Below are 18,989 nucleotides of genomic sequence, written 5' to 3'. Positions count from 1 at the left end.
TGCTGCTTGGCTTCCACACCTGAGAGTCTCCAGTTTCACTACTCCTTTGGGTGAGGAGGATACAAAAACTTTCAGTCCTTACAGTGCATTGAAGGACTTGTTTCTCAGGCTACTCATGTCTCTTGATTTCCTCTCCGTGGCTGAGAAGAGAAGAAAAAGAGAACGCGTGCAAAACACAGGGGTTCTTAACATGGCCCTGATTGTACTCTGGCCAGCTGCAGAAGTCAGGCCAGCCCTAGGCACAAATTCTGCATCCTGGCTCTTGATGGTAGCCACACTTTTGGCAGGTGGATATAGACTGTGACCTCCACGTCCCCCAAGGCACCCCCCAAGTTGCCAATGCTCTCAGACCATGGCAGAGGGACTGCTTCAGATCAGGACTGGTGTGACGAAGCATCTAAAGAGAAAAAGGGGTAATGTTTATTTGTCTGAATTGCTTTCCACAGCTGCTGCAGCACTGCAGCCAGGCTCCAGAAAACTGTCATACACGTGGATCATAATACTTGTAGTAGCTTGGATGGGTTTTCTCTTTCCCAGCTGCTCCCAAGGGTGCTGCTCATCCCAGGAGTGGGATACCTAGTTCTGCTCACTGACCATGGCACTGCACAAGCAAAGTCACAGCTGTGTGGTGACCTTCACAAGCCATTCTGCATGTGTGCATGGAAAGCAGACACACTTTGCTTCTCACAGGGCTCAAGTAGCATGTAATAACTGCTTAAACCAACCATACTCCCAGTCCTAATGATTCCCTTCCTCCTCCTCTTCCGTTCTTGCGCAAAGAAGATCAAGTTACTTATCAGGGGCTCTCAGTACTTTCCACTTCTTTCCCACCAAATGGTTCTCCTATCTAGCCAGATACATGCTGATATTTTTCTCCCTTAAATTTGGATGGAACCAGGCAGGGAGTGAAGTCTCTTGAAGGGCTGCTTGGGTGAGAGCAGTTCTACTGCAATGGAAATGGGTGCCACAGGATCAGAGTGTATCAGAATAATATATACAACAAATAAATGTTGAAAAACCCAGAGCTGCTGACAGCCAGCCTCATATTTTCAATAGCTGGAAAGATTTAAGGACAAAAATTTGGCCCTGCTGAAAGAGGGGATTTCCACTCATCTCAAAGATGCCGAGTTTTCAATAAAAGTTCATATTTTTGATGCTCACATATCTATATTCAGTTTCTACTTATTCTGAAGGCATTCACAGGAGTACAAGTCAAACATGAGGAAATTGATATCTGCCCCCAGTTCGTGACAGTGCATTACAGGAAAGAGACCTTTATAAAAAGTAATGGAAAAAGTTTAATAAAAAGGGGGATTTTCACCAAAATCTGCACAGTAGCATAACTACATCCTAAAGTATAGTGAAAATACCAGGATGCAGTATTCAGGTCTGAGGGGAAATCTCTTTCAGAGTCTCAGTCTCAATAATTGAATAAAGAAGAAAATTTAAAAACTGTGTTCACTGCATCTGTTCTCTGTCACATGCCCTCCACAAACAGCCTTTTACTAAATTACAGGCATAGTTAATCTATTAAGCGTAGCAAGAAAGAAACCATAGAGCATCGTATTTTCCCTTCTAGCATACTAATTGCCTGCCATTTTCTTTCTCATTACAAAGGTCATTTTATAGTGTGTCTTGGTGCTATTGGGAGGGGCAGGAGGAGAATCCTGAGCCAGAGGCAAGCAGCATGCTCTGGTCTGAGTATTGCAGAGATGTGCTGACATCTTTTACAGGAGGAAGAGTGTGTGTGAGAGTGTCTGGAGAACACCACTGCTCACATGCAATCTGGTGTAGCTTGGCAAGCTGCAAGCGCTGTGCCCACGTTTCTTCTGCACAAATGGTGTTAATTCCTGTGGACATCCCTCACAATTAAAAGTGTGGCAGCTGATAAACAGCAACGTTTATGCAAGATAAATCCCAGTAATGCTTTCAAAATAAACGCTAGAAGCCTGGACCAGCATCAAATGCAGGGTGATCCTGGGCTTTAAGGTGGAAAGGAAAAGGTCTAACCCTCCACAAGTAATTACTCACATGGCTGTTGTGTTGCACCATTCACTGATTTCATGGCCTGTGTATTTCATTTCACAAATAGCCTATGGGCAGTACATCTGAAAATAGAGTCCTGCCAAATGAAGCAGCGAAAAGAGTAGAAGTAGCTCAGCTCCTCCTATTGAGCTCTTATCCTCCTCAATAGAGGAATATGGCTCAACTACCTCCCAGCTGTTCTGGCAGGGGAGTAGTATATTTTTCTGCTACTTTAATTTTATCATCACCACTGACAAGATAAGTTTGTTTAAGAGAGTGGTATGGAAGATAAAAAAAAGGGAGAGGGTGAAAGTCCAGAGAAATGAGTGTAGGGAAGGGCGTGTTGGAGTGATGCTGAGGTGAGAGGAGGGGAGGAGAGGCTGGGAGCCAAAAGCCATGTAACCTTGAGGATGCTTCCCACCTCCACAATGAAAGCAGTGCCAGCTTGATTGTGAGGATGTCACTGAGAGGAGGGGTTTGGCAACATAATTTATGAGTCCTGCTGCTAGAGATTCCTCCTTGTAATTTTCTCCTTAGTGCGCTGTGCATACCAAACGCTTCCCCCACAAAAGCAGAAAAAGTGCTTGAATGCTGCAGAGATTGAGATACAGCACCTCCTGCTTCATCTCTGCTGCTTCCAAAGCTTACCTGGAAAACTATTCTGTAGCATTTTTATTTGTCATCTATATTTTAAAATACTGTCTAAACAAATCAACTGTCATGAAGTAAGAGGGCTTAAAAAACAGGGTTCAAAAAAAGTGTACAAATGCTTATTCTCAATGTACTGTATAAAATTATAGTTTCATCAGCTGCACAAGTCTAAGATATAATTTCACATCTCCAAACAATTTTTTCATGTAACATGGTAGTTATGTCAATTAATAAGTTATTCAATAAATATTTTAATTGATGTTTAATTAACCCATTGTGGAATGCTAGCATATTTATAGCTACTGGTAAAGACATGTTTCTAAACAGTAAAATAATGCTATTTTACAGAAATCGGGTACATAATAGCAGAGCAATTATACTCCTAGCTGCAATGTGCATAATTTGTGATCTTTTAGGTTAATTCTGCCGGGCTACACTCCAGTTCTCAGCAGTAGCAGGCTACGAGCAGCAGTATCTCCCTGAGCCAGTGGCTCCCTCTTGCCCCTTTGCACACTCCTTCAGCCAAGGACACACACAACAAAGCACAAGTACACCTAAAAAGACAATCTCGAGTTGCTTGATGGGTGCAACTCAGTGAAAACAACCCAAAACCCCATTACAGCACTCAGTTGAGGGCTAAAAGGGAGTGTCAGGCACAGAAGTCCAAAAATGTGATGCCAGACTGCAGCTGCTGCCTAGCTCTGGCAGTGCCAGCATCTCTGAACATTTGGCTTTTTTTCCTTAAAAAGGAACTGCTGCTGTGCTGGGAACTATCAGGGTTGGATGATGCAGGGCAGCCAGCCTCCATCCTGAGTTGTGTGTGTTGAGCTCCCTCCTCTCCCTTGGGAGCACCAAAACCTCCTCCTGCTTCCCACCTGAATCACCATATTGCCCTGAGGGGAGACCTGGGGCACTCTTGTCCTCTCGGTGGAAGCAGGAGATCTGGGTGATCCTCTCATGGAAGGAGTGATCTGGGGCTGAGGACACGGAAGGGCTGAGCACAGCCCCTGAGTGGGCAGGTTGGATGTACACAGCTCCCCCACGTGGGTTCAGCCAAATAAAGAAGAGAAAGATCATAAACCCTCAGTGTTGTGGGGAGCTGGGTGAAAACTGTTCCTTCCTTGATGTATGACACATTCAGTATTTGCAGTTCTGACAGCTCCTACACTCACCATTAGGAGTCAATGACAGCAGACACAGATGCAAGTGTGTGAGGTAAGAGGGAGAGGAGGGGAAGCTGCTCTCCCTGGTATGGAGCCTGCTCCACCAAAAAGAGTCAGTCATCAGACAGAAGGGAAGCTCATGGAAAGCCTGGCAATAACTCTCTAGCATCATTATGGAGGAACATGCCTTGCCCTATCTTGTGTTGTCTGGAGATGGCCAATTAAATACTGTAATAAAGACAATTCCCATTTGTTCTATATAACGAGACTGTCCATCTGTGTTGTGAACTCAGTAATAACCTCACCAAAGCTGCATGCCTCATTTCATATTGCTTGGCTTGGGGTAAATCATACAGGACTTATTTTCAAAGGAAGGATTTTTCAAATATTTCATCACACTTTGGATAAACATGAACTGGGGCCCACAGCAGACACACAACTGTATGTATAATGTAATTGTTTGATTTTTTCCCCTGCATTCTCTCCAGAGCTATTCATATTTGCTGTTGGACTTTAAAGCTGTGTTGCTACCTTTTTAAAATAATTCTGTCTCAGTAGTGACTTGCAATGCAGCTATCTGCACTCTCCCAAGCTATGAATTCCCAGGTGCACTGTCTGTGAAACTGAAAACCCAGAGTTATGGCCTTTTGTTATTCCATGGCCATGAAAGTGGGCATTGCATGTGCTGACATCTATTGTGTACTGCTGCAGAGAAATAAAGGAAGAACAAAACCCAAACCCTTGCTGGCTGCAATGCTGAGATTAGTGTTTTGAATAGAAAACAACAAAATCTAATGGAACATGTTGGGTTGTCTGCTCTGATGGCTCCCGGACTCCTGTTATTTAAGTATTTAAGTAAGTAAGCAGGCAACAAAGGAGGCAGAGTCTGTGTGAGGCAAAAGAGAATCAGGTTAAATTGCAGAGGATTACACGAAGGACTGTTACAATGAAAATATCTGTGCATTGCCAACTGGGTATCAGCTGGTACCACATCCCCTCAGGGGGATGCAGAACTTCCAATGTGATGGAGCATGAGGATGGAGCCCTAACAGTAGAACTGCAGGAACTTTGACAGTGTTTGGATGTGTGCCCATCTGGGTACTCATGTGAAGAGAAACAGGGCATCCCTGCAGTGGCTGCACACACATTTGTAGCTCTGACAGAGCTCAGCCCCTGGGCTGAAGCAGCCAGAGCAGAGGGAGCTTCAGCACTGAAAGCAGCATAGATGACAGTTTGATCCAGAAAAGGGACATTTATCCCTCTGGTCCCTGAAGGCCACAAACACAATCTGGTTCCAAAAATCAGCTCTGCAAAGGCACTGCAGAAAACAGGACTTGGCTTCCATGTGCATGAACCTTCAGGTGATATTTGGCATCTCTGTGGTTAAACTGAAGGTGAGCCCTTGGAGGGAGGAGATACCATGCAGAGAAATGCTACTGGGGGGTCCCAGGACTGTCCCTCCCTGACTGACTCCCTGGGTGCTGCTGGATGTGCCCCATCAGCCACCAAGCCAACAGTGCACCCACTGTGGCTGCTCCACAGCAGCAATCTAAGGTAAAGATGGGACAACTGGCCTTTAATTATAGCCCAAAGAAGAAGAAACACCATTGATTCTAATGGAGTTCAACATGGGGCTGAATTTCACCCACTGTTCACCATGCTTGAGATACAAACAGGCTTTTCTTGAACATCCATAATTTCTTACACCACTGAATTGTAAATATGTTTATTGTGGGCAACAGTAAGAAAACAAGTCACCATTTATTATTGAATTTCCTCCTATCCCATTTGCTGTAACAACCTTAGGTATTCATGGGCTGGGACATGTACAGTGGAAGCTTACATCTTTGTTCTCCCAAGGCAGCAGGGCCACACCACAGCTGGTAAGACTTGTGCTATGTTGCGCCAGTAATTGTGCCTCCCAGGAAAACCTCTCCCTCTGTCCACCAGCAGCAGAAAGCACCAAGTACAACAATTACTTGTCATTTACTATTTTGTTGTAAAATGTTTCAAACAAGAAGCTCCTCTACTGTATTAGAAGAGGGTAGAGAGGCATGCTATGTATTCTTTAACTGAGGGGCTGTATGCATGTGGTTATAGAGATATTGAAAGACTGGGAAAGTAGAAATACACTCAGGACTGAAAGGAAATGAAAATATAATTGGGGAAGAGATAAAGTCTGAATAGAGAGATGAAAATCAAGTTACTTTTGTTGATGGAAGCACATGGAGATCGTCAAAAGAAAAGATCAAATTTAGTCATATAAATTTTGTCCTTGTGGACAAGAAAAGGGCACCTACTTTGCACACAGCCTTTTAGCTTTGGATTTATTAGTTTATTTTATAATTGCATTTTTAACCTACTTAGGGAACATCGAATATGAAATTTCAAGCAAGCCACTCAATTTTTTCTGAAAGGCAGAAGGCTATACTTTAACCTTGTCTTTGTCCATATTCTGCTGAGTGTGTAGCTCTAATTAGATTCACAGCTCATATTAATATTGTGGAACCAACTGCTCAGGAGTCACATCAATATTTCTCAAACGTTCCATATGAAAACTATTCATAATTCAGTGTTCATTGATTTTTAAGACTGATGACATTTGAGTTGCTGAGCAAGTAAATGGGGTTCATTTAGGGTCATGTCCTTAATCGCTGCATGAAAGTAGTAATACCTGGCTTCTGCTGCTCCTACCCTCAACTCAGAGATAAGCAATGAAACTTAGCATGACCTAATTGCTACTGCAGTTCAGGGAGCCACAGAAATAACTGAAGGAGTTCTTTAAGGAGTTCTTACACATGCGTGTCCACAAAAGCCTCAAATTGCACATATTGCACTGAGAAAAGGTAATGGGTGATGGAGAAAGTCTCTGGAGGTGTTATGTTTGCTAGCTGAATGGAGTACATCCCTTACAGCACACTGGCTACAGCCAAGAAATGCAGAGGCAAGCTGTGGAGCAGTCTGACCTCCCCTTGCTTCCCAGGGCACTCCATTCCCATGAGCCAGCCCCACGGGGGAAGCAGCAGGAGACAGGGCTCTCTCCCCAGCCTCAGACCCCCTGTGCTCCAAGCAGACGGACATCAGCTAGGTTTGGACCTGTTACACAGCTCATACCACCCCACAGATTTTGGAGTTGCTGTCCAATAATGGTGGACTTCAATTTGATGCTATGGATGGATGTAAGGAAAAAGGGTTTAAAAGAAAAAGGCCAAAAGCACTTGCAAACAAAAAATATGATTCTTCTGGTTATAAGAGTCTTTCTTTTTGGTGGGTTCATGGAAACGACTCCATAAATCACCATTAGGGAAGAAAAGATGACATCTAAATCAGAGAACCTGCTTTCAGTTCCCTAAAGCACTTCTTTGAGCTCAGATTTGATTTTCAGACATGGTGAGTCTTGCCTAATACTGTCTAAATTTAATCTGAGTGGCAGACAACCTGCATCCTTGAAGATCACACACTTGTTTAGGTTCTTAATGTAGTTCTCCAAAGATGTCATTCTTCTAGGATGACATGAAAGAGCTCCACTGAGCTTCATCTTAGCAAATTGCAATTGTGTTCAGCATGTCAAGACTGGTTATCCTGAGCTTGGTCCTCCCTGGGACCAGCTGCTTCTCCTAGGCCAATGGAAAGACTGTCCTCAGCAGAAAAGCAGACTAAATGCACTGCAGCCCTGAAAGACTCTCTTCTTTAAGGGTAGACAAGCTAGGGAAAACCAGACTCTTCTACTTCTTGCTGTAGTTATCTTTGGGGAGGGAAATAATTTCCTAGCACTCTTAATCTCTCACCAGGTCTCATCCTTTAAATGTTTAAATGTGCTACTGCTTCCTAATGACTCCAATTATGCCAGGAGTACTGTGCTACAGGCAGTAGGTGTTAAAGGCAGCCCCCTGCCTACAATAAACAATTTTAGATTGCACTGAGAAATAAGAGTTGGGAAACATGACTGACGTGAAGAAGCAGAGGGAGGCCTGCATGTTTTCCATAGGCTGGATGTGTAGCCACATTTAGGTATGTTTGTAAGTATCTAAACAAATACTCAGTTCAACAAGAAGGGTGAGAAATCCAATTTAACTGTGTAAATATGCAGTAGGATATTGTGTCTAGAGAAGCAAGTGATTTCTGATGCAAGCATTCATGCACAATTTTGAGTAATGACTGATTTTTATCTTACATAAATCGGATTTTCTAGACATTACTCTCTTGATAAGACATGGTTAAATTTAGTGTCAAAACTGAAAAGCATTCCCAAAGCTGTTTGCATGGTGATGTATTATGCTCATGAAGGCATGATTTCAACTGTTCTGCTGGTTGCTTTCAATGTTCTGGCTATGGAGAAAATGAATATTTCTGCATTGCTAAAATGTTTTATAATTCATATTCGAGGGAGTAGCAAGCAAATAAAAAAGAAAATATGTGCTAGACTCATGCTAATAAAGAAAAATACGATTTTTGTCTCTTTAATTTTGTCCTGCATTATTTAAAAATTGTTCAAAATGAGACAACATAAGCTCCGTGCCAGTCTTCTGCTTCCTGATGAGAAGGCCATGGTGGTCAGGACAAAAAAACCCAGGGGAAATTGGGAAGTCTGCATTCAGATGCTTGTCAGATCACCTGAGCAGACAGCTAAATGAAAACAGTAGCCTAATTTTACCAGACTATTGCACATAACTTGCAAATCTTACATGTGTTTAAGAGGTGAGAAAATGCTTAGCATACCCAAACTGGTGATGCTGCAAAATCAGAAGGTTGTGAGGAAAGAGCTGAGACCTACATTTCTGCAAAAATAACTGGCTTTTAAAGCATTTCTTATAGTGTAGGGTGTAAAAAGATTTCAAAAATAGCACAAAATATGGAACACAAAAGGCAAAACTCTGACAAATGGCAAGTGTGTTAGGAAGTGAACTGAAGTATTTGTAATCAATGAAAAAGCTCCCTCTGCACAAAATTGCAGAATCACAGAGGCTAGAAGAGCCCTCTAAGATGGGTGATATTCTTGTTTTCTCTCTAGTCATGGCAGCCATGACAGTCCTCGGCATACTGGGTGTGTCTTCCTGCAAAAGAAGAGCAGGGGTGTACGTGTCAGTCTGACAGCTCAGCATAAGGAGTTAGGATGACCTCTAGCTTTAAAAGTCCCAACTGAAGTTCCATCTGAACATGTGGAATGACTTCTTTATTGTGCAGGTGATGAAGCACCAGCACAGGTTGCCCAGAGAGGTTGTGGAGTCTCCTTCCCTGGAGATTTCAAATGCCATCTGGACACAGCCCTGAGTTATATGCTCTAGGGCACCCTGCCTGAGGTAGGTGATTGAACCAGATCACTTCAGTGGTCCCTCTCAACCTTACCCATTCTGAGATTCTATGAAACCTCTGTAAAGGAGACAAACATCCAGCCAGCCAGCCAGGAGCATTTGCATCCAGCCATTCCTCCTGATGCTGAGTCTCAGAAATCCCTCTCAGCTGTGTGAGAGCACGGCATTAGCTCTGTGCACTTGGGGAGTCTTTGCTCAAAGTCCTGCACTCAGGGAAGTGCTTTTCTCCTGCGAATTTTGAATTGTCGAAGCATCTGAACAAATAAAATGTTCCCTTAATACCAAATCAAAGTCAAATAAGTTGATGCTTTTCTTTTCTAATACTAAAAAGAAAGTTCAGGGTGCTTCAGGGCTCTGTGCTTGTAGGCATTATTACAGTGTATTCCCTTCAGTCTCATTGTTCGTTTGAATTATTCATGAAAATATACCTTCTACATCTGCAGGTGTGGAAGATGACACATTTTTCAAATGAAAGGTCTACTTTGTAATGAAAAAAAATACTGTTTGTGGCAGAGAGAATGAATAAGCAGTCAGGATATGGGTTGGCACAGGTAAAAGAATGTGTTCCAGTGCAACTGTCCCAGTAGAGAGATTTTGCGTATCAGGATAAAAGACCAGTGAAGAGCAACTAAAACCAGGAGAGAATTAGTACAGCTGGTCTAAATTGTCCAGTTTAGCACTAAGGATAAGGCATGTCATTATTATACACAAACAGCAGAGTATGAAGCAGTAGCATATGTATTGATATCTGTGCTTGTAGAGTTTTTTGTGCACCTTTTTATTCAGGCTGTATTTGAGACCAAGAATGTACTATAAAGCACAGATGACAAAAGTACGAATTTTTTTTTTGTAAAGTACTATTGCTTTATTGTATTTCATTTACTATAAAGCAAATTGTAAACAGAGATCACTGGAGGCTTTACCCTGTGCTCACCTTCCTACTCCCACTCTCCAGTTCTTAACGTAACCCAGTGAAGTTAGAGCTGTCCAGAGTTGAGCTGTGGGAACACTCAGTTCAGGTCCCCACTGGTCTGAGCACCCCTTAGACACCAGGTCTCTGCCCTTGGAGGTGTTTGGCCACCAACCTGCTTTGCAATGCATCAGCACTCCTGTTGTGCCCAGTTAAAGATACAGTCAGGGTCAGACCTAGCATCTTTGACTTCTTCAGGAACTCTGGAGTCAGCCACAAGTATGTGGAGTACCAATTCCATCCCCAGCTCCCTGCCATGCTCTGGGTGTGCCTGACAGTTTGTAATGGGATTTAGGTGAAGTATCCTGGTTTGGGGAAAGAGACCAAAAGCAGGAGTTGGAGTCTTCTAGGGAGGGAAGGTTGCTCACCTGTTGGAATTAGCCCCTGCAACCAGAAAGGAGTGTTTAACCTCAGACATTGACTGCAAGGCATTCCAGGCTGATGTGAATTTATCTGAAAACTGTGAATTTATTGTAATTCAGTTTTACACTTGTATGCAAGTCCATATAAGATGCAATTAAAAGCTCTGCCAAGAGTAAGTTTATGAATAAGGTTGTACAAGGGTAAATGTAGCTTGGGGCTATGTTTAGAGGTCTGAGCCCTTCAGGCAGCTCCCCAGATGATGACCAACCTGCAAAGCAATGGAGAACCAAGTGCTGTACATGCAGAAGTGAGCAGTGAATGCTGAAGAAGATGCAAAGCCACACTGAAGGTACAGTATTTGTAATCACAGGAGACTGATGGAATGCCCCAGGCATTGTTCAACTTATTTAGCTGAATATGAGCCTGAGGACATTAATTTGGCATGAAGGTCCTGGCAGAGAAAGGGCTATCATACAACCCCATGAACACAGCACTTCATCTCCCTTAATCACATTCTCTCCACACTTTGGCCTCCTCTCTCTGCATTTCCTTTGCTACGTGTTAAGCAATTTGAGGCAGAAGCTGCACAAATTACCGTCAGCTGTACACATCTTTCAGATGGTATCAGCTTGAAAATATTCTTCATTCACTCTCCAATGCCTCCTATGTCTTATTAAGCACAATTAAGGGTGTTGCTCACTCTCCCAGCAGCCTGCATAGCAAACTTTACCTAGCATGTTATAAAATCCATACCCCTGCAGTGGAAGTTTGCCTTCATAAAATGTTCATTTACCTGGCTCTGAAATCAAGCTTTCCCTGGCCTTCCCAGGTCAGCCCTGCAGAGTCCCTTTTTGTTTGGTCTATCCTTTGCCCAAGCATTCTCTACTCTTCCTGAATCCTTCAGTCTCTCTGTCTCTTCTCCTCCCTCATACATGTTTACACTGAAAAAAAAGAAGTGGAAAAAAGCAGTGCAAAGGCCCTACAGATGATTTCTGTCAGGCTGAGTGCATCAGAAGAATTCACTGGAGCAAAAAGGCTCTGAATCAGGAAGAGGTCAACCCACTATTTCAAGCACTGTCACTGATCTGGGGACACATTATGACTGGTGACATCAGTGGAGTGCATTCATCCATGTACCATTTTATACCAGAGGCAGAAAGGTGGGATTTGGACATCTAACCTTCTTAAATCCTTATGTAAACCCCAGTGTAAATGTCTTTGCTGCAAAGTAAGAAAAATCTCTCCTGCCAGTAGAGCACCTGTACTGGTTCTTATACTGTGCCAATGCTGTGCAACATAACACCTCTAATTAACAACAAACACTCCTCAGACCCTGGCTATGCCTGTCTCTGTCTGTGTGACAGAAAGGAAGGCTGAGTGAAAGCATATCTTGAATGCCATGGAACTGCAAAAAAAAGTGGAGAGAATTTTGTTCATCACTGGCATTTGGAAACCCACTAAAATTAATAACACAGAACTGAGGGTGTACTAAGTCAAACACAGTAAGGCATTTGTGCTGCTGGGTGCATCATCCATGTGCTTCTTTCATTAATTTTGCACAGAAGCAATATTGCCTTATACATCTGGAATAAGTTTTAGGACCCAAAGCAATTTTATAGGAATTAGTCTCATAGCAGCTCTTGGATATAGGGCAATGACCAAGTAGGGAACTAGTGACAAGACTGAGTAAAAACTCCATTTTCCTCTGGAAGTAGGACTGCCCTGGAGCACCACAATCAGCCTTTCCCCATGCTTCAGAAATGAGGAGTTTATATGCTATTTTAGCTCCTACCCCTTATTAAATTACTCTTGAAAATACAGATCTCTCCATAGTTGCTTGAAGTCACAGGTTTATTTTGTTCTCTCCGCCATAAGACACGATGATCATTTGGAAGAGCCAGAAGATAATCTTGACAGAACAAAGAAAGAAAAGCAAATATTTCTCTGAATGACCTCAAAGCCAGTGTGTGGTGAACTATGAGCCCTGAAGCAGATGAGTGAGTGCAGCAGTGAAAGAGCTCTTCGAGATGCCTTGATCTTCCTGAGCTACAGCAGTCACCATTAGCAACCACTGCAGTGGAGGCTGCATGTCACCAGCGACAGGGGCAAGCAGGGGATGTGCCTGCTGATTTAATACAGCTACACACAGTGGAATACTTGGATCAGAGTGTGCTGGCTTTCAGCTTCTTTTAATATAGGTGATTCGCACTTTATAACTTTTAGAAAATAGAAACTAATGCTTTGCACACAGTGAAAAAGAGGAGTTCCTATCCCTCATGGCTTGAAGCTGACCTCTGACCCACCTCCCTGAAACTGCTCTGTCCATCTGGGAACAAATCCTGCATTTTGCAGAGCCAACATGGCAAGGGGTTTGACACAACCAGCAGGAGTTTCCAGTCACTGACATAAATCAGACTCCAGGAGAAGGCTGCTGATTTTGCTCAGCCTCTTTTCTCTGGCTTTACTTTCTTTAATAAATGGTGCATTCACATCTCTGACAGCAAGTCTCAGTATCAGTGAAGCGATGAGCTGCTTTATATACAGCAGCAAGCAATAGCCACAGCTCTAGTCAAAAAGGGTGATTTAATTACAGAGTCTGGAAAATATTTCTTCTAGAAATTCTTGTCCCTATTCCCAGTTTTAGGAGAGTCTGGTAAATATTCAGACTTCTGGATGCATATATTGACTAACAAAAGCTGTTAGCTTGTACATACACCCATTCTTAATTTTTATTTTATTCTAACAGACATAATAAGGATGCCAGAGGAGATCATTCCCCTAAAAGGAATATTCCTCTAAAAGAAAAAACAATATTAACATTTAATTTTAAAATATTCCTCCTTAACGACTCTAGTATAGAAAATTTTACATTTTGCCCAACCTCAGATAGACCAGACATCTCTAATGTATACACTTATTTTTCTTTATCAGTAGAGAACACTGTTTAACTTTGAAAAGAAACTTAAATACTGATTGTTTTTTAATTCAAAGGCTTTACTAAATGTATAAGCTGATCAATTTGGTACCTTTGGAAATAAATCCTAGACAAGATCCTGTAGTATCCCTAGATTGTCTTTGCTAGTTACAATTTTTACATCATAGTACAAGATTAATTTTGACTATGAATCTGCCTTATCTTATTCTACTGCTAAAGTATTTTTTTTTCCTATTCTTCTGAGGTTCAAGACATTCTGTTTTTAATTTTTGCCTGCTTTTTTAAATAGGAATATGAGCAGAACTGGTGGTGGTAGCAGATTTTGTGCTCTGCCCCATCACCTGAAGGAGGAGATGGCGTGAATGTACCACTTAAATATCACTACTGCAATGTTGCATCTTCAAAATCACATTCTGTGCGTGGAAATTACCTGCATAAAATGGATTCTTAGGTTAATGTTCAAGCTCTTATTTTGTTGCTTTAAAAAATATCTGACCATTTCTCCACGCCCTCCCTCCTTTCTCTTTTCCTCCCCTCCTTCCTTCCTCTCTGTTCCTCTCCCATCTCCTCCCACTTTGCTTTCTAAAACCGAGCTGTACCTGTTGTCAAAACTTTTGCTTTCACATTTACTAAAGGGCAATTTCTTCTGCAAATCAAGTAACCCAGCTGTGTAGAGGGTGGAGGGAACTCCAGCTCACACAATTGCCATTGCTTCTGCTCCTTGCTGTGTTTCAGCTGGGTAAGGAGAAGTGACATTTTCAGTGTAGATTTATTGCACATTCTCTAAGTAGAGCAAGCATCAGTGCTTATGTATTTCCAGGCTGAAAAATAATTTTAAGCCCCTGAAACAAGTTCTGGGTTTTTCTTCCCCAAGTAATTGAAGTCAATGGGATTTTTTTGCATGAAAATCACTTATTTGGTTCAAAATATCTAGTGACATGGCAGCCCAGATTATTTGACGAAGTTTTAACGTCAGACTATGCTGGAAAATAACTGCAAGGACCTACCCCTTTTTTTCTGGCAAAATGCCACTGACTTGGACATGGTCCTTGCCTGAATAAGCTCTGCAGAGTGGGTGTTCAGCTATTGGGTAGGTATATTCCATCTGTGCAACTTTTTCAATAGTGCTTTCTGGCCTTATATCTTCCATGCCCTCAGAGCCTGGCATTTTGGTTATCTTGTCAGAGAAGCAATATGTGTGCTTCTTTGCCTTTATCAGTGGAGACCTTTATCAAGCACCTTGCTACCAGTGAAACTTTTCTGAAAATCAGAAAAAAAACATAAATGGAGTGATTACAAGAACATAAGGAAAGAAATAATTTGCCTAAAATAGTGAAACCTCCTTCTGTGGCCTGTGCCAAAAGCTTCTTCTGGCAAGATGGTAGAAGCCTGGCATCAAGGAATGGTTGAGGGTGGAAGGGCCTCTGGAAGTCATCTGTGTCTAAGCCCCAGTGATCATGCAGAAGCAGCTAGATCAGTCTGCTCCAAGAAATGTCCAGTGAGGTTTCAAATTTTTGCAAGGATGAAGACTCCAGAACCCCCAGGGATAAATGGTGCCAGTGTTTGACCACCCTCACCATAAAAACTGTTTTCTTGTGTTCAAATGGCATTTCATGTGTAATTTGTGCCCACTGCCTCTTCCCCTGTCCTTGGACACTACTAAGAGTCTGTCTCCCTTATGTTCATTCTCTCCCATCAGGTACACACTGCTGAGATCTCCTGTCCTGAGCTTGCTCTTCTCCAAGCAGAACAGTTCCAGCTCTCACAGCCTCTCCTCACAGGAGAGGTGTTCCACTATAAAAGTCATTTCAGTGGCCCTCCACTGGATCTCTCCAGCACGACCATGCCTCTCTTGTACTGGGGAGCCCTGAACTGGACAAAGCATTCCAGGAGAAGCTTCACCACCACTGAGCAAAGCTGAATGTTCATGCTGTTCACCAGGATTTCTTAGAAAAGCAGCTTTCCAGCTGATCTATCCTCAGCACATATTGGTACATTGGGATCTTATTCCTCCCGACCTGCACGACTTGGCATTTTTCCTTATTGAAGAAGTAACTTTTGCTTACAGTCCCCCAGATTTTTAGCAGTATGCACAAGGGAATACTTTAGTTGTATTTCTGCTCATGTGCTGTTGTCATCAGCAAAGTGCCACTTTCCCTCGCAATAACCTGACTCATATGCTGGGCTGGAATAATTTTTGCCTCTCCCAAGCCTGTACTTGGCTGTGCATATCTCCTCTTCATGATGAATGCAAGTAACACATATGCCTGCATTGGCAATAACTCCCTTGTTGAGAGGGTGGTAAATAGTATCACCCTACCCCCAAAAGGAGATTAAAAACAAAACAAGGAGATTAGAAACAGCTGTTGGGGAAGTGGTGATGATGGGGTGGAAAGAGGACACTCCCAAGGCAAATATGACTTCTGCATCATGGTTCAAACCAAAATAAACCAAACTAATAATAGAGGGAACTAAAGGGATAGTCACTGGATATAAAATGTGACTCAGACCATACTGAGGGACAGGACAGGTGGTGCAGGACATTGGACAAAAGGTTGTTTATCCTGTGTGGAGAGGTGCTGTGAGGGCTCTGATGGCCCCAGAAGAGCTTCTTCCCTGCATTGCTGGGCAGCACTTCCACCACAAGCTCAGAATATGGAGAGGGCTGGGAGGGACTGTCTCCAGCTCCACACACATTTCTCTGCCCCCTGGAAGCTGCTCACTCCAGACCACAACATTGCCACTGAAACATGGGCAGTATAAACCTCCTCAGACTCTGCCTTCATCTGCCACCCAGCCATGCCAACACAACCCCTTACTCCTCACCACCTCCCCATAAAGCCTCAGCCCCACACCTGCCTGCTGCTGGCTCTTCTGTTTTCATGGAGCTGCTGCTGTGCCACCTCTCCCAGCCACAGGGCAGTGGCAGACCAGCTTAGGTGGAGAGGCCACACCAGCACTGGGCACTCAGCCTGGTGCAGTCACTGCAGTGCTCCATCAGCCAAGAAATCTGCGCTCTTCACTTCAGGTGAGATGAGGAGAGAGGACTACTGGGATGAGTGACATCCAAGAAGAACCTGCAACCACTTGCACAGAGGGCAGAGCACTGAAAATTGGAAGCATCTCTAAAACTGGGCTGAGTGTAACAAGAAGCAAACCCTGTAAAAGCAAAGGTGGAGTGGAAGAGAAAGTTATCGATGTGTCCTCTGGTGTAGCCAGTTTGTTGTGGAATTAAACTCAGCAGAGCCTCTGGAAGGAAGCAGGCTCCACCATAAACCCTCTGAAGACAAACTAATACAGCCCCATTGCTTCTGGTGTTAACTTCACAATATCAGTTCATTACATGTGTGATGAATTCTCTGGATGGATAATTTGAATCCATTGATTTATAGATTCTGGCTTAATTACAGCCTTAACATTATAATTCCACTGCTTCATTTTCAATTAGTCCAGTAAGACTGCAGCAAGTGAGCCCAACAGCCAGGTCTCTGTGTTTGCCTGTTTGTACTTAGTAAAACAATGCAGGAAAAAAGTGTGCTAATAGCTATTTATAATCTCAAACACTGGGAAGGAAAGCATAACAGATACTAGATGTCTTTGGTTTTTTTTCCACAAGAAACTCATACAAGGTAGAAGATGCCACCCTTCCCACACAGATAATGAGCCACACTGACCAAAGGATCAAATGATGAATTATTGACAACCCACCACAACTTCACACTTTATCAAGGTGGCACTGATTTTCCCAGAATAAGAGACAAAATAAAAACAAAGTGAAGAAGAATCATCAGGAGAAAATATTCTCAGGCAGAAAGTGAACAAATCCGTGCACTTTCAGAGAAGTACTACTAAAAAAAGGACAATAGTTTTTGAGAGTATTCAGGGATTTTCTTTGCTTCAGGTTTTGACCAAGGAGGAGAGGCTCTGGACACAGAAAGGGAGAAGGACACAAAGTAATTAGTTGAAGCAAAATTATTTTAGATGTGCAGCTGCGTTGTAAGAAGCCCCCTGCACAGTGCTCCATTCTCCCACGACAGGGAGAGTGTTCCCATTTCCCTGACAATGCACACAAGGCCATCTCCTCCGACCTTGTGTCTCTGTGCCACTTATTGCTGGCTGCTTTTGTTTGCCACAGTGCCAGTGACAACTGCCTAAGCTTTCTCTGTTGCTCTTTGTGCAGGTCTCTATGCAGAGGGGCGGCTGGTGCCTCCTCCTGCTGTTGTCACAGAAATGAAATATTGCAAAGTGATTGCCTTGTATGCTGCACAAACTGGGGAAGTTCATGGCACTGCTTTGTGCTTTGATCTTTTCATTATTGCACAGATTTCCTGCCTGACTATTGAACCCCTGCTTGACAGTTTGGATTATTAGAAAGAGAGGCATTAATGCATTTAATGTATATACACGATCAAAATGTTGGCTGTTGACAAGGTCAGAGAAAAATAATGAAATGCCATAATTAACAAAATACATTGGCCATTAAAATATGATGCCTCATTCTCTTGACAGGGACACTAACAAGAAAAAATGACCTTATTAAAAGTCTTCATGTCCCTCTAAATCAAAGGCATGGTTTTCACCGTGCTGCTGGCCACAGGTTCTAACCAGCAAAACCCTGGGAGATGTGATGTGTGAAGCACTGGGAGGGAGTGTCACACTGAATTAGAGATGGGGAACAGTGCTGAAAGGTCTGTACCAGCACTTGTCTTTGCTTTAAACCCACTCCAATCCACAGCCCTCTGAACTGAAGTACCACAGTGTGTTTAAAATGAGCCCTGCATGTGTGCTGCAGCAACAAACGTTGGTTGGAACTCAATGGAGCTGAAGCAAAATATACATCAGCTAAAAGTAGCTGATACTAAGCAGCATTGTCTAGTAGATCCCAGGGCAAAAATGTTTGGGGTTTCTCCATCTTAATTTGCAACAGGCTGTTTCCAGTCTTAATCCTTCCCATTATTCATTCTTCCTAAGTGCAGAAGAGGGAATTCACTACCCATTTTTAGCACTCTGAATTCTGGAGAAGGGTGATGCCACGCGATCTGTTACTCTTATTGACAGCTGGGGCTTCTGGTATTTTGGCCTAAAATCTGAAAGCCCATTACAGGGTGTATCAACATCACAGCTACAAATAAATCTTTTAGGTCTGAAAAATATTTCTTCTCTGACAGCAAAAAAACAAGCTGCTGTAACATAAGGAGGAGGTTGAACTAATTGGAAGTGCTTAATGCGTGCTCAGCAACAGCTGGAAAAACAGAAAGCTGTGCCTGACTAGGAGCAGCAGATGTTATAAATTTCATCTGGTCATATCTGATGGCTGATAGGGAGGTCCTGCTCCACATCTGTGAAATATGCACCAGATTCCACATACAAACTTTCTGAAGCAGGCGTTTCCATGGTCTTTAGAAACAGAGGAGCACATGTGCTCCAGAAATGTTGACAAAGGAATGTGTAGCTCTCAGGCAGCCTTCAGAGTAGGATGAAAAATAATGATTGTGTAGAAAAATTTTATAAATATCAACAGTGAACACCAGCATAATTTAAAAAAAATGTGATATGTGCTCCAAACATCA

The sequence above is a fragment of the Catharus ustulatus genome, chromosome 4 (genome assembly GCF_009819885.2).
Source record: "Catharus ustulatus isolate bCatUst1 chromosome 4, bCatUst1.pri.v2, whole genome shotgun sequence".
Lineage (NCBI taxonomy): Eukaryota > Metazoa > Chordata > Aves > Passeriformes > Turdidae > Catharus > Catharus ustulatus.
This window is presented reverse-complemented; position numbering follows the sequence as displayed.